Raw genomic sequence first — 12,099 nt, 5'->3', positions numbered from 1 at the left:
CTGGATTCTTTTTTGCAACAGCTTCTTCATCAATCTTGAAAGCTGGAACTTCCTTTACTTTTCTTCTGACCATCGGAACATCTTCATCATCACTGCTGACCGGTGTTTTGATCTTTTTCTTTTTCTTCATAGCTTTCTCATCTTCACTGTCACTTTCTGCCATCATCTTCAAGTGTTGTGCCATTCTTTTTACATAATACTCAGTATCATCATCACTGTCTTCTTCAACTCGAGCAACAAAAGCTGTGTGAACTGGAGCTTTGTTAGGATCATAATCATCCCAATTAAAATTTTCCCAACTAAACCCTTCAGGTAACTTTTCATCATCTTGATCAATCACACATGCTTTAGCGTCAGATGGAATATATTTGTCCCAGTTGAATCCTGTTGATGGCTTCTTTTCATCTTGATTCACCATACAAGCTCTCTTTGAAGAATCTTCAATCACATTTCTTCCATGTGCAGTTTGTGCATGTTGTTGTTTTGGTTGTTGAGCAACTTGATGGTAGATGGCCTTCCGGTAGTAATCATTGTTGTTGAAAGGATTTTGAGCTCCACTTGCCTCGCGATTGGTGCACTCCCTCTTGAAGTGTCCTTTTTCCCTGCAACGAAAACAAGCGACTTTAGATTTATCAAAACCTAAAGTAGAAACATTAGCCTCATGAAGATCATCTCTTCCTGTGATCTGCTTGAATTTCTCAGCTCTCCTCAACACACTTGCCAAGCACCATTTTATATCCATTAGCTCCATCTCTTCAGCATCGATCTGGTCGTAATCCTCCTTAGTCAGCATTGGATTCCCGATCCGACCTGCAACAAAACTACCATATGATTCCAACACAGTTCCCAACAAAGACATATGACTCTTTGCAATTTCTTCTGTATAATCTTGATCATCCTCAAGATTCAAAACAATGTTGCACTGAAGCTTCTTTCCATTTTTCTTTGTTGAAATGTTTGGATCAAAAGACGGATATGATGAAAAACTGGTATTGCTATTTGCTCATTTAGATGAACTTCCAGATGAACTTCCAGATGAACTTCCAGATGAACTCTTTGCATTAAAAGCAGTTTCAACTTTTGGAGAAAAATTTGTGGTTTTGTCATTCAACCCTGCTTTGTAATACAACCCAGTGTCTTGTTCACCATCGAAATCTTTCATTCTCGAGATCTTTCTCTGTTCCATCTCCTGAGCCTCAATCTTTTCAATGAATTTGCTAAGTGTCAGATTGCTGAAACCTTTCTTGTTTCTTAGCATCATGAGATATGTACCCCAAGTTTCGCGTGGCAACGCATCAGTTAGCTTCTCTATCAGCTCTTCATTTTGTTGATTCCTAACCTTCTCAGATTTACCAACAAATTGCAGTATCTTTCGATTATCTGCTTTGTGCTCTCATTCTTTAAACCACGAAACAAATCAAACTCTTTCTTCAGAAGCGATTTCTTGTTCTTGATCATTTCTTGACTACCAACAAACTTTGATCTTAAAGCTTTCCAAATCGAATAAGAACTTCCATTATGTTGCAATAAGACCACGATGTCTTCTTTCACAGCTTGTTGTAGCAGACTTAGCATCATTTTTTCATTTTTGTATTTCTTTTTATCATCAATGCTCATATCTTTGATTGCAATTTCCTCTTCATCGTCATTTGTCGGTCTAACGTACTTTGTCTCAACATATTCCCAAGCATCTAAATAGTTTGCTTGTACCCAGTTCTCAAAACGTCCTTCCCAACCCTTATACTCCTAGATGTTCATGAGCTTAGGCGGTTTTTGCATAGTTCCCGTTTCATTTTCCAACATTGTCTGCTGAGTCACAGTCATCGGGGTAGCAAAGGCATTGTAAAATTCCTCGTCCATGTTTCGGTTTTTCAAAGTTTTCAAAAACTGTCAGTTCAAGCGAAATAACTATTCGAGCGAAATCACCCTGTTGAAGCGGAATCACAGGTTTCAAACAATATCACTTCAAGCGAAATAACCCACTCAAGCGAAATAGCATGTTTCGAGTGGAATCAATACAATTTCTCAAGCGAAATACCGGTTCAAGCGGAATTAACCAGTATTTTCAAGTGGAATATCGTTTTCAAGTGGAATCAACAGAACTTTCAAGCGGAACCTAGTTTTCAAGCGGAATCAAACAGAATTTTCAAGCGGAATATCGTTTTCGAGCGGAATCAAGCCTGAAATGCTGCTGATGTCATCATTTACTCACTGATTTTGAAGCAGAATTAGAAAAATTGTCAGTTTTAGATCGATTTTAAGCCTGAAACTTTCAAGGTTTTGTTAAAATACAATTCCGAGTATGATGTGTAAAATTAGAACATTTTGACCGTGAAAAATTTTAAATTTTGAAAAAAGAAGGTGTAGAAAACAGAATTTGCAGCTGAATTGGTGTGAACTCTTCCTCTTGAGCTCTGATACCACTTGTAGGATCGTTTTCAGACCGAACGAGTCGATTAAAAGAGTTTTGCTCAGTTTGAACAGCGGAAACAGACAAACTGAGGTCAATTCAGCACACAAATCACTTTAACTGTCGATTTGATTGATATAATGACGTTTTACAGCATGACGACACTTCGGCAGCACTTCGTTGCAAAACCGGAAACTTGTTACATGATTCTGCTCCAAATGGCCTATATATAGGTGAGCAGATTCCGCTTGAACATGTACATTTTCATTTCAAGCGGAATCAGCATACATACTTCAAGCGAAATCACACATATACACTCGAGCGGAATCAGAAACATTATGATTTCTCTTGAAATTGACCTAATGTCATTTTAAGCGGAATCACTACTAATTCTCACTTTCTTGTTTTTCGTGCCCTGATCTAACTAGTTCTATACAAGACTCGATACAAGACGAAGTCGACAGACGCATGCACCAACAAGTGCTACGCTCATCCTCCTGTCCATAATTGTTGCAAGTGGTTCGTGTAATACTCAGTATGTTGTGGGAGTGTTTTAGAAGTGATCGCACTTAAGAATCTGAGGCGTCAATACGTTAAGTTCCAACAAGCGAAGAAAGGTGAGAGAGATATCGATCAATCATTCGACGCTGCGACATCCAACACATGGGCATTCGTATAAGCACCTAACATTCTACACGGTTCGCTGAGCTCATAGGGGTGTTCAGGTAACACTCGATAGCATCGAGTTTCTAAAGGATCCAGATATGAATGAATAGTTCACGTTTGATTTTGAGTAGGGGACAATTACTGCTATGACCCCTATAGGTTTGTTATGTTTCTCATCGATCAAATGACGGGACGGAACCCCTTGTTCACTTGTTAAGCCTCACTGGGACTTTCATGCACCCCACATTATTATTATGTGTGCACCCACAATAATATTGTGATTTGCATGCCCATCTCAGCTCCTCTTAACTCATGTCAAATGGTTCCTCCAACTCGAGTAGCAAACAAAGAGTATCACGAAGCGTAAGTCATGAAGGTTTAGGGAAATACCACCCTATCAGTCTCATAACACGTTCAAGTGCACATGAATTCATACTGTTGCGCTAGCGTGCAATCACATGCAATATCATATGTAGGTGTTCACTAGTTATGTAGTACAATGAGTATATGAGATACGAACCTTGCAATCTGGAGCTGAGTGTCATGGTCGTATTCACGTCTTTAGAACTGTTCGGTTATAGTCTGGTTTTACAAAAATGTTTTTCCCCTTTTTAAATAAAACCAAGTTCACTATAACCAATGGCTCTGATACCAATCTGTCACACCCCTAAAATACCACACGCGGAAACCCCCGCGGGGTGTGTGACGTACCAGGATCCAAGCCATCAATCACATTGAACTCATAGGTATATTAAAATAAAACTTTCATTTATTAACGTTAAGTGTTACAATGTTACAAATAATTCACAGTATATAGCGGAAGCATAAATCATTCGTTAAGTGTTTATAAACCATTAATCTTGTGTTGTGATTCGATGTATCTCGACACATGACCACTCCAGCTTCCCAGACAGCAAGTTCCAGTCAGTATGCACCTAAGGACCTGCAAGGCATGTAACAACCAATCAACAACAAAGTTGAGCGAGTTCACGGTTGAGTGTTCGTTTTAAGTTGTTTACGAAAAACACAGTTTGTCTTTAGTTGGCTTATTGCCGTGGGGGTTACCCCATAGTTGAGAGTATGTTTAACAAGTTTCTTCTTTTCCAAATCATAACCCGTACCTTGATTTCCCAAACCATATCCGTAATCAGTGGGGGGCTTCCCCGTGTGAACCACTAGACCGTTACCATATCGACTACTAACGAACAATAGTTGTGCCCTACGTCAATGTCTATCATCATTGACAGTTTGCCATGATCCATTAGTACACGCCCGTTCGAACGACACGGTGTGAGGTTTGTCAAACCTAATAGCGCTATTAACTAATGACCCGCTCGCCATCGGCCTCGGCGATTAAGTCGATATAAAGTGAGGGACTTCATGATAGAGTTTTGTCTAGTAAGTTTAAGGTTGTTGTCCTACCCAAGGAGGACAAACGTACGTAGTTCTACCCAAGGAGAATACGCAGGATTTATAGTGGCATCCTACCCAAGGAGGATGGCCGTACATATCCTACCCAAGGAGAATATGTAGTTTTCCGTTTTAGTTCTTTCACCCATTCCCAACCGTTGGAAATCCCATGCCTTGTAGAAAGTGTGAACTCACCTCGGTTTGCTCGGTATGGTAAACTACTTGATCACAAATAATTCAATCAAAGCCTATAGTAATCATACACACATAATCAGTTGGCATTCACATTATTTGCATATTAGTCTTGATCATAATTGTGTACTCAGGCAACACTATCACATAGCACTTAACAGTTATTCTAGTTCATGTCAGTCCATAATTCACAAGCATGTTATGTAACAATATCTAACAGTTGTATTGATTGTAAGAATCAACTTATATCATCTGACTATAAGCATACATCATTAACTGAAGTTACTACAATCCTATTCACATAATCACTCACTAGTTAATATGACATGTTTAACCTACTGTTCATGAAAGAAATCCTTCGTCGAAAGGTGTACTTGACGAAACTCTGTGTGACGAAACACATAGTGTTTCGTCGAGTTGACATGTGACGAAACCTTCTTTGTTTCGTCAGGTTAACAGGTGACGAAACTCTCTAAGTTTCGTCGGTTCTTTAGTTTCGTCGACCATACTGGATAACCAAACACTCACTGTAACCCTAATTACTAGTTAACAGTTGCTCATCAACATCACAATCTAGCCACAAATTATATATTACCAGATTATTAATATGTACGTAACTGCAACACTTATTTATCCCACTTTCATAGACAAGTGACAACATGAGCATCAAAAGATCATGGACAAAGGCATAAACTGTGACAACTGTCAAATTTGCATGCATCCGTACGTTTAATTAATATTGAATTATGCTTAATGACTGTGCTTAATTTCAACTGTTGATTTAAACTCCTTTCTGATTTATGTTACATACATACACATGCATCACATTCATACTGTCACTCCATTTATTACATACAAACATTAGTGACAAACTTGATGCACAAAGCACAGTTAGCACAGTGAGCGGATAACCCAGAAAACATGCTGACAATGCCAGCACCTAGACAGACAATGTTTTTGTGGCCAGTATGAGCCAGAGACAGGGTACTACACTAGTAGGGAGTGTAGGGAGGTGAGGACCATAAAACTGCGTCACTAGGTGATAGTTATAGTGCCGGGAAGTGCCTAAAACATACTTTAAATGCAGAATTCTTCACTAAATAAACAAAATTCAGCATTTGACAATGCTAGTAAAGTGCAAAAACTTGGCAAAATAGTCCTAGATACTTTAAAGATTTATTTAGCACTTTAACGGGACAACACCCAACCGAACAACCTGACTTTACCCGGAACACAAAAATATTGCCAAACACATTGTTTTTATTTTTCTGAGCTAGTTAGGATACCCGAACACCCTAACACACTATATAATTAAACACACACAATAAACCACTAACTTAACCTTTATAATCTAACTAGATTGTAACTAGATCTTTAGAAACCAACCCTATACCCCCCTCACCTACGGCTCCAACAAGGGTGACCCACCCATGATTTTGTGATAATGTTATATTGGATCTTGTCTATTCTTTTGGCAACATGTTATACATTGGATATTGTTATGATGAGAAGTTGTTATAAGAACCAAGGGACCTTCCCCACTTTCATTTCAACACTTCACAACAACATCTAGCAAACACTCCTCTCTCCCTCTTGCTTGTTCGGCCGAGAACACAACCACAACCACCATAAACTTCATTCAAGTTTCTTTCAAGCATTCTACACTCATCTAAAGGTGCAAGAGACCCTACAAGTACGCTTGGTGTGTTCGGAAGCTCAAGGACCGCTCTCGTTTTCTTTTATCCACCACTTTTACGCTCTTCAACTCCCCTAGCCTTGTGCTAGTAGTAAGTGCCTTAGATCTTCATACTCTTCATATTCTTGATGGTTAATAGCAAAAAGAATGGTGAAATATTAAGAACACTAAAGAACATAATCAAAGTCTTGGAATATAACCTAACTAGTGATGAAATATGGTTAAAGTAATGATGAAATCATGTTGTTCTTGTGTTGTTATGATCGTTGTATGTTGTTTGTTAGTAAAAATGATATTTGTGTTGTTATGATCATTGTATGTTGTTTGTTAGTAAAAATGATATGGTTCATCACATGGACTTGCTAGATCATGTTTAAAGACATTAACTAGCAAGATGTAAAAGTTAAAGATGTGTAGGATGATGAAATCATCCACACATAAACTATGAACTTGATTAAATACATGTTTTGTTGAAAAATAAAGATCAAAATAAGTTATAATCTTGTAGATCTAAAGATCTATGAGTGGTTTTTCGAAAGAACCAAGTGAAAGGTATAAGTTTTGTTAAAACTTGGATCTTACATAAACCAATCACATTTTTAGTGGGTAAACAAGTGTAGAAACACTTGTGTAAAAAGAAAATTTCACAAAGAAATATTTTTAGAAATTATGACTAGAAGTTGTAAATATTCAAACTCTTTAAAAATAAGATTTTTAAGGAACTAATCACATTTTTAAAGGTAACAAGACTTACTAAGTATGCTAGTAAGTTACTACATGTTTTTATAAATTTTTCAAGTTCATAAGTTTATAGTTCATGCTTATGTTTGTCAAGATTGGTAATTAGAGATTTGTATATTATTGATTGAAAATTGTTGAATGATTTTACAAAAGAAAATGATATGCTAGTAAGCATGGACGCCTCCATTTACAAAGGAAACTCTGGCGAAATTTTCCTAAAAATCCAACACTTAGAAAATATTTTTCTAGCAAGTGTTACAATTATATTTTTGACCTTATTTTCAAAATGAAACTTCGCCATGATTTTATTTACAAAAATACCAAGTGCCGGAGGTTGGTTTTCGCAAATAAAAATGGGAAAATATATATTTAGAATATATATTTATTACTAAGACACTTGTGTGATTATTTGTATATTTTGTGAACTAGTTATATTATTTTAGGATAAAATAATATAACTTACAAAATACCATGGGAATTTCAACTCCAAAATAATACCAAAAATCACAAGGAATAAATATTTAAGTTACACACATAATATTGTGGAACCGAACGCAAAAACGTAACTTATGAAATATTTCGGGATATACCATTACGCTATATTTTTGGTAAATCTTATTTTGGAAATGAAAGAAGTGAAAATATGATTTCGTAAATATTATCGAGTATATCATATTTTCGACAACGAGAAAATATATTATTTTTGGGAGATAAAAATATATTTTCCTAGTATATTTAGAAGATATATAATTTTTAAGAAAAATATATATTTTCTGGGACAATACATAATTGAACAAAATAGGTTTATATATATATATATATATATATTTAAGTGTGACTTGAAATATATGGTTTTGGAAATATATATTGGGAATATATTAACATATTTTTATTTAGAACAATACACCGAAATACGACGCCATTACTTGGCAAGATATACAAATACAAATACGAGAATATATGTATGAAATACCCCCATCCTTGGGAAGGAAAGTGCGAAGTTAAAATACTTGAGAAGTAGGAATATGAAATATTGTTTAACAATTATTCCAAACATTAACTGATAATTATAACTTGGAATAATTTTGGGAACACAAGAAATGTAACTCAAAAACCTTTATACCAAGAAAAGGCACGGCCTGTTCGTCTGATAGACGTTAGTACACTGTAGGTAGTCGTGTTGGCTAAGGAGACTTGGGTTGCACATACTAAAGACGCAATACTGTGAGTTCATGTCCCCCTTTTCTCTTTGCTGTTTTCAGTTTTATACTTCGGGGGTGAAATACATGCGACAATTATTACAAACTTTTACTTACATGGTATGGTTAGCGTAGGGAGGGTTTTTACTACTTAGATCATGTGAGTGGGTAGGTGGAACTTAAGGCCATTAATCCTCGTTGTAGGACCGAGGGACATGAGTGATAGATCTATTCGGGTGTAGCGAGCCCCACTCCTGAGTCCGCTGAGTCGACCATGTCACACCCCATTCTGCGGCGGAAGCACGAGGTGTGATCATGAAAGGTTCTCATTGCATACGAAATGTAAACATACTACATGCTCACAAAAATAACTTCAAATACCAACCATTCATAATTTGAAAACACAAGTTTAGCGTCTACATCGCGACGATAGCATAAAACATTGTCTTAAAAGTTACAACTTTATTTAACGATAGACATAGCGACATCCACGAGTAAGAGTAAGACCACGCGCACATCCACCCTAGTACCTGAAATACATGTGAGTTTTGGAAAAACGTCAACATAATGTTGGTGTGAGTTCATGCAGTGACTGTTTCGAATGTTTAAATACTCGAATGAAAACATAGTATGTAACTTGTCAAATGTGTGAATGTTTGAATGTACATGTAAGACGTATCTGTAACTCCGTACTATGACTATTTGAATGTGTGAGATCGCTAGTGGTTTGCAAGGCCACTAACATATGTCACGACATAGGAAGCCACCAAACCTAGGCATTTTTGTCGACTTTGACTGAGACACAGAAGCACTCTTTGGTAGAAGTAGGCCAAGAGTGGGGTTGCCTGAAACCCACTAGATCTAACCTTTTGTTCCGCGGTCTAAATATATACATTGATTAATGGTGCTTATGGTACCCTATTCGAGACATGGTCTAGAATATTTCACTTGAATGTTTTCGTGCCCATCATAACACATGTAAACATTGTAAAATTTGTGACATGTATTTCACCCCCGAAGTGTAAAACAAAATAGTTAAAGAAAAGGGGGAGCATGAACTCACAACTTTGCGTTCCTTTGCGTCGTAAACTTCACCGGTTTTGCTTATAGTGCGTCGTGACCTAATCGTGTTTTATTATCGTTAGTCACTAGACTTGTATCGTACAAGCACAAGTCACTATCTTTCGCAATGTTATTGTTGTGTTAAAAATATTTTATATTTTTAACCATGTATCTTGCTTATATTATTTTCTCAAAAAGATATAAGTATCTTGTATGTTTGCACTTTACACCCGAATTATGTATCTTTGTTCAAAACTTCCGTTTATGTTCATAACTTGTCCAAGTTATTTATTCTATCAAATAATATATTTTTATAAATATATTTTCTTGTGTTTGTCCAAGTAGGTTGCATGTGAATTTTTATGTTCTTACTCTAAAAATGATATTCATATAGTTCACAAGATAAACATAAAATCACACAAGCGTTTTACTCTGAAATATATGTTCTAAATATATATTTAACAAGTTTCGTTTACGAAAACCCACCTCCGACACTTGGAAATTTTGTAACAAAATCATGGCGAAATTTATTTGGAAAAACAAGTTAAAATTATATTCATAACACTTGTCGTAAAAATATTTCCAAGTGTTAAATTTCGCCAGAGTTCCCTCTGTAACTGGAGGTGGCCACGCTTTCTAGCGTATCATTTTCTTTTCAAGATTCAACCAACAATTTTCCCAACATCAACAAACAATATTTCAACATCAACTAGTCAAAAATATACATAGATCGCAAACACATGAACTTACAGTTTGTGTAAAAGTAGGTAGTAAACTTCCATTATCTTCACTAGATCTTTTTATCTTTATAAATGAAATCGGTTTCTTGAAAGCTCCATTTTTAGAGAAAATGCAAGTTTACAACTTCTAGTTCAAGGATTCCGAAAATATTTCTTTGTTAAATCCTTTCGTTACACAAGTGTCTATACACTTGTTTGTTCACGAAAACACCTTTAGTTTATGAAAGATCCGGCTTTAAAACATGGTTTCATCTTACACTTGGTTCTTCGAAAATACCACTAGTAGATCTTTAGATCTACTAGTTTTGAACCCCATTTTATAAGAAAAACTCTTTTTACACAAGTTCATGTTCATAAGTAGTAGGGTTCATCATCTAATCATTTTCACACTTCACATAACACTAGTTCATGTTTCATGAATATGACCTAGCCGGGTTAGATGACGATCCGAACTACTACTAGCATCAAACAACATAAAATAATCATAACAAAACAAGATTTATGAGTTTTACACTAATATTCATTCTTTAACCACCATGTTCATCTTCTTACAAGACTTTTAGTTTTGTGCTTGTGTGTGTTTGATTTTTAACCATTACATCTATTATTAACCACTTTAAACAAGATCAAGGTGATGTTTAGAGGCACTTACTACTATCTCAAGGCTAGGGGAGTTCAAGAGGACAAAAGAGGTGGATAAAAGCAATCGATGAAGGTCTTTCAAGTTCCATTGCTTCCACACTTCCTAGCTTTGCTTCTTACACCTTAATATCACCTTGGAATGGATGGATGATGTTTGAAAATGAGGGTGGTGGTGGTGCTTGGTTGAGCCGAGGATAAGGGAGGGGAGGAAGAGGTGGTGTGTAGGTGATGTTGATGAAGGTGAAGTTATGTTCTAATGGGTATACTTATAATATGCTAACCTCACATTTTCCATTGGATATTATGCTTAACATGGGGAAACAAGACCCATTAAATTAATCTAATAAAATCATGGTGTGGCCCCCATGTCTCTCAACCGTCCAACATGTGGGGGGGGGGGTTAAGTGCAACATTCTAAGTGTAAGTTGCATGATCTAGTTAGGTTTTAATGACATTTAGTTAGGATATTAGGTGTATTGTATAATATATAGTGTGTTAGGGTGTTCGAGGACCCTAACTAGTTTAGAAAAATAAAAACAATGCTTCTAGCATTATTTTGGTGTTCCGGGTAATATCCGGTGGTCCGGTTATATACCGGTTCGTTAAAGTGCTAAATCACACTTTTTAGTGTCTTTTAAGTACCTTTTTGTATCCCTTCAATTCCCAACACTTAGGGAAGTATTCTGGATGGTAAAACAACATTTCTGCATGATATTTATGTTGTTAAAAGTTGTTTTGAGCTGAATTATGTAGAATTCTGCACTTAAAGTGCGTTTCGGGTGCTTTTTAGTGCTTATTTTTTTTGTTTCCGGAGAGTATAAGTATATTAACCCTTGTATGTATTCTTGGGTTTTAATGTATTTTTGTTATTGGACCTACACCTAGGCTCCAATTTTATTGTCTAACTGCTTTCTGCAGTTCCGTTGACACAGTGTGCCTTACCGGTGAGTTTACTAATATTTCTGACGCAACGCTATCGCTTTTGCTAAAGCAATATTTTGTAGTATACAACGTGCATGAATTCACTTGTTTAGCATGAAATCAGCCAATGTTGACATTTAAGCACATAATTGCAGTCATTAAATAAGAATTAAAGTGTACGGAAATTACCGGTTTTGTGCCAGTTGTCACAGACCATGAGGTGACTATGTGCCTGACGCCAAAATCTGCTAGGTTTGAGTCTTCCTGCATCACTTCACACATATCAATGGCTTTGCAAACCATTGGTGATCTCTTTTTTCTTATTGCTACATACCAGGGACTTACATACATACTTACAACATTTTTTCAAAGGTTTATACATACACACAAGCAAACACATGAACTCACTCAACTTTTGTT

The sequence above is a fragment of the Helianthus annuus genome, chromosome 16 (genome assembly GCF_002127325.2).
Source record: "Helianthus annuus cultivar XRQ/B chromosome 16, HanXRQr2.0-SUNRISE, whole genome shotgun sequence".
Taxonomy (NCBI): domain Eukaryota; kingdom Viridiplantae; phylum Streptophyta; class Magnoliopsida; order Asterales; family Asteraceae; genus Helianthus; species Helianthus annuus.
This window is presented reverse-complemented; position numbering follows the sequence as displayed.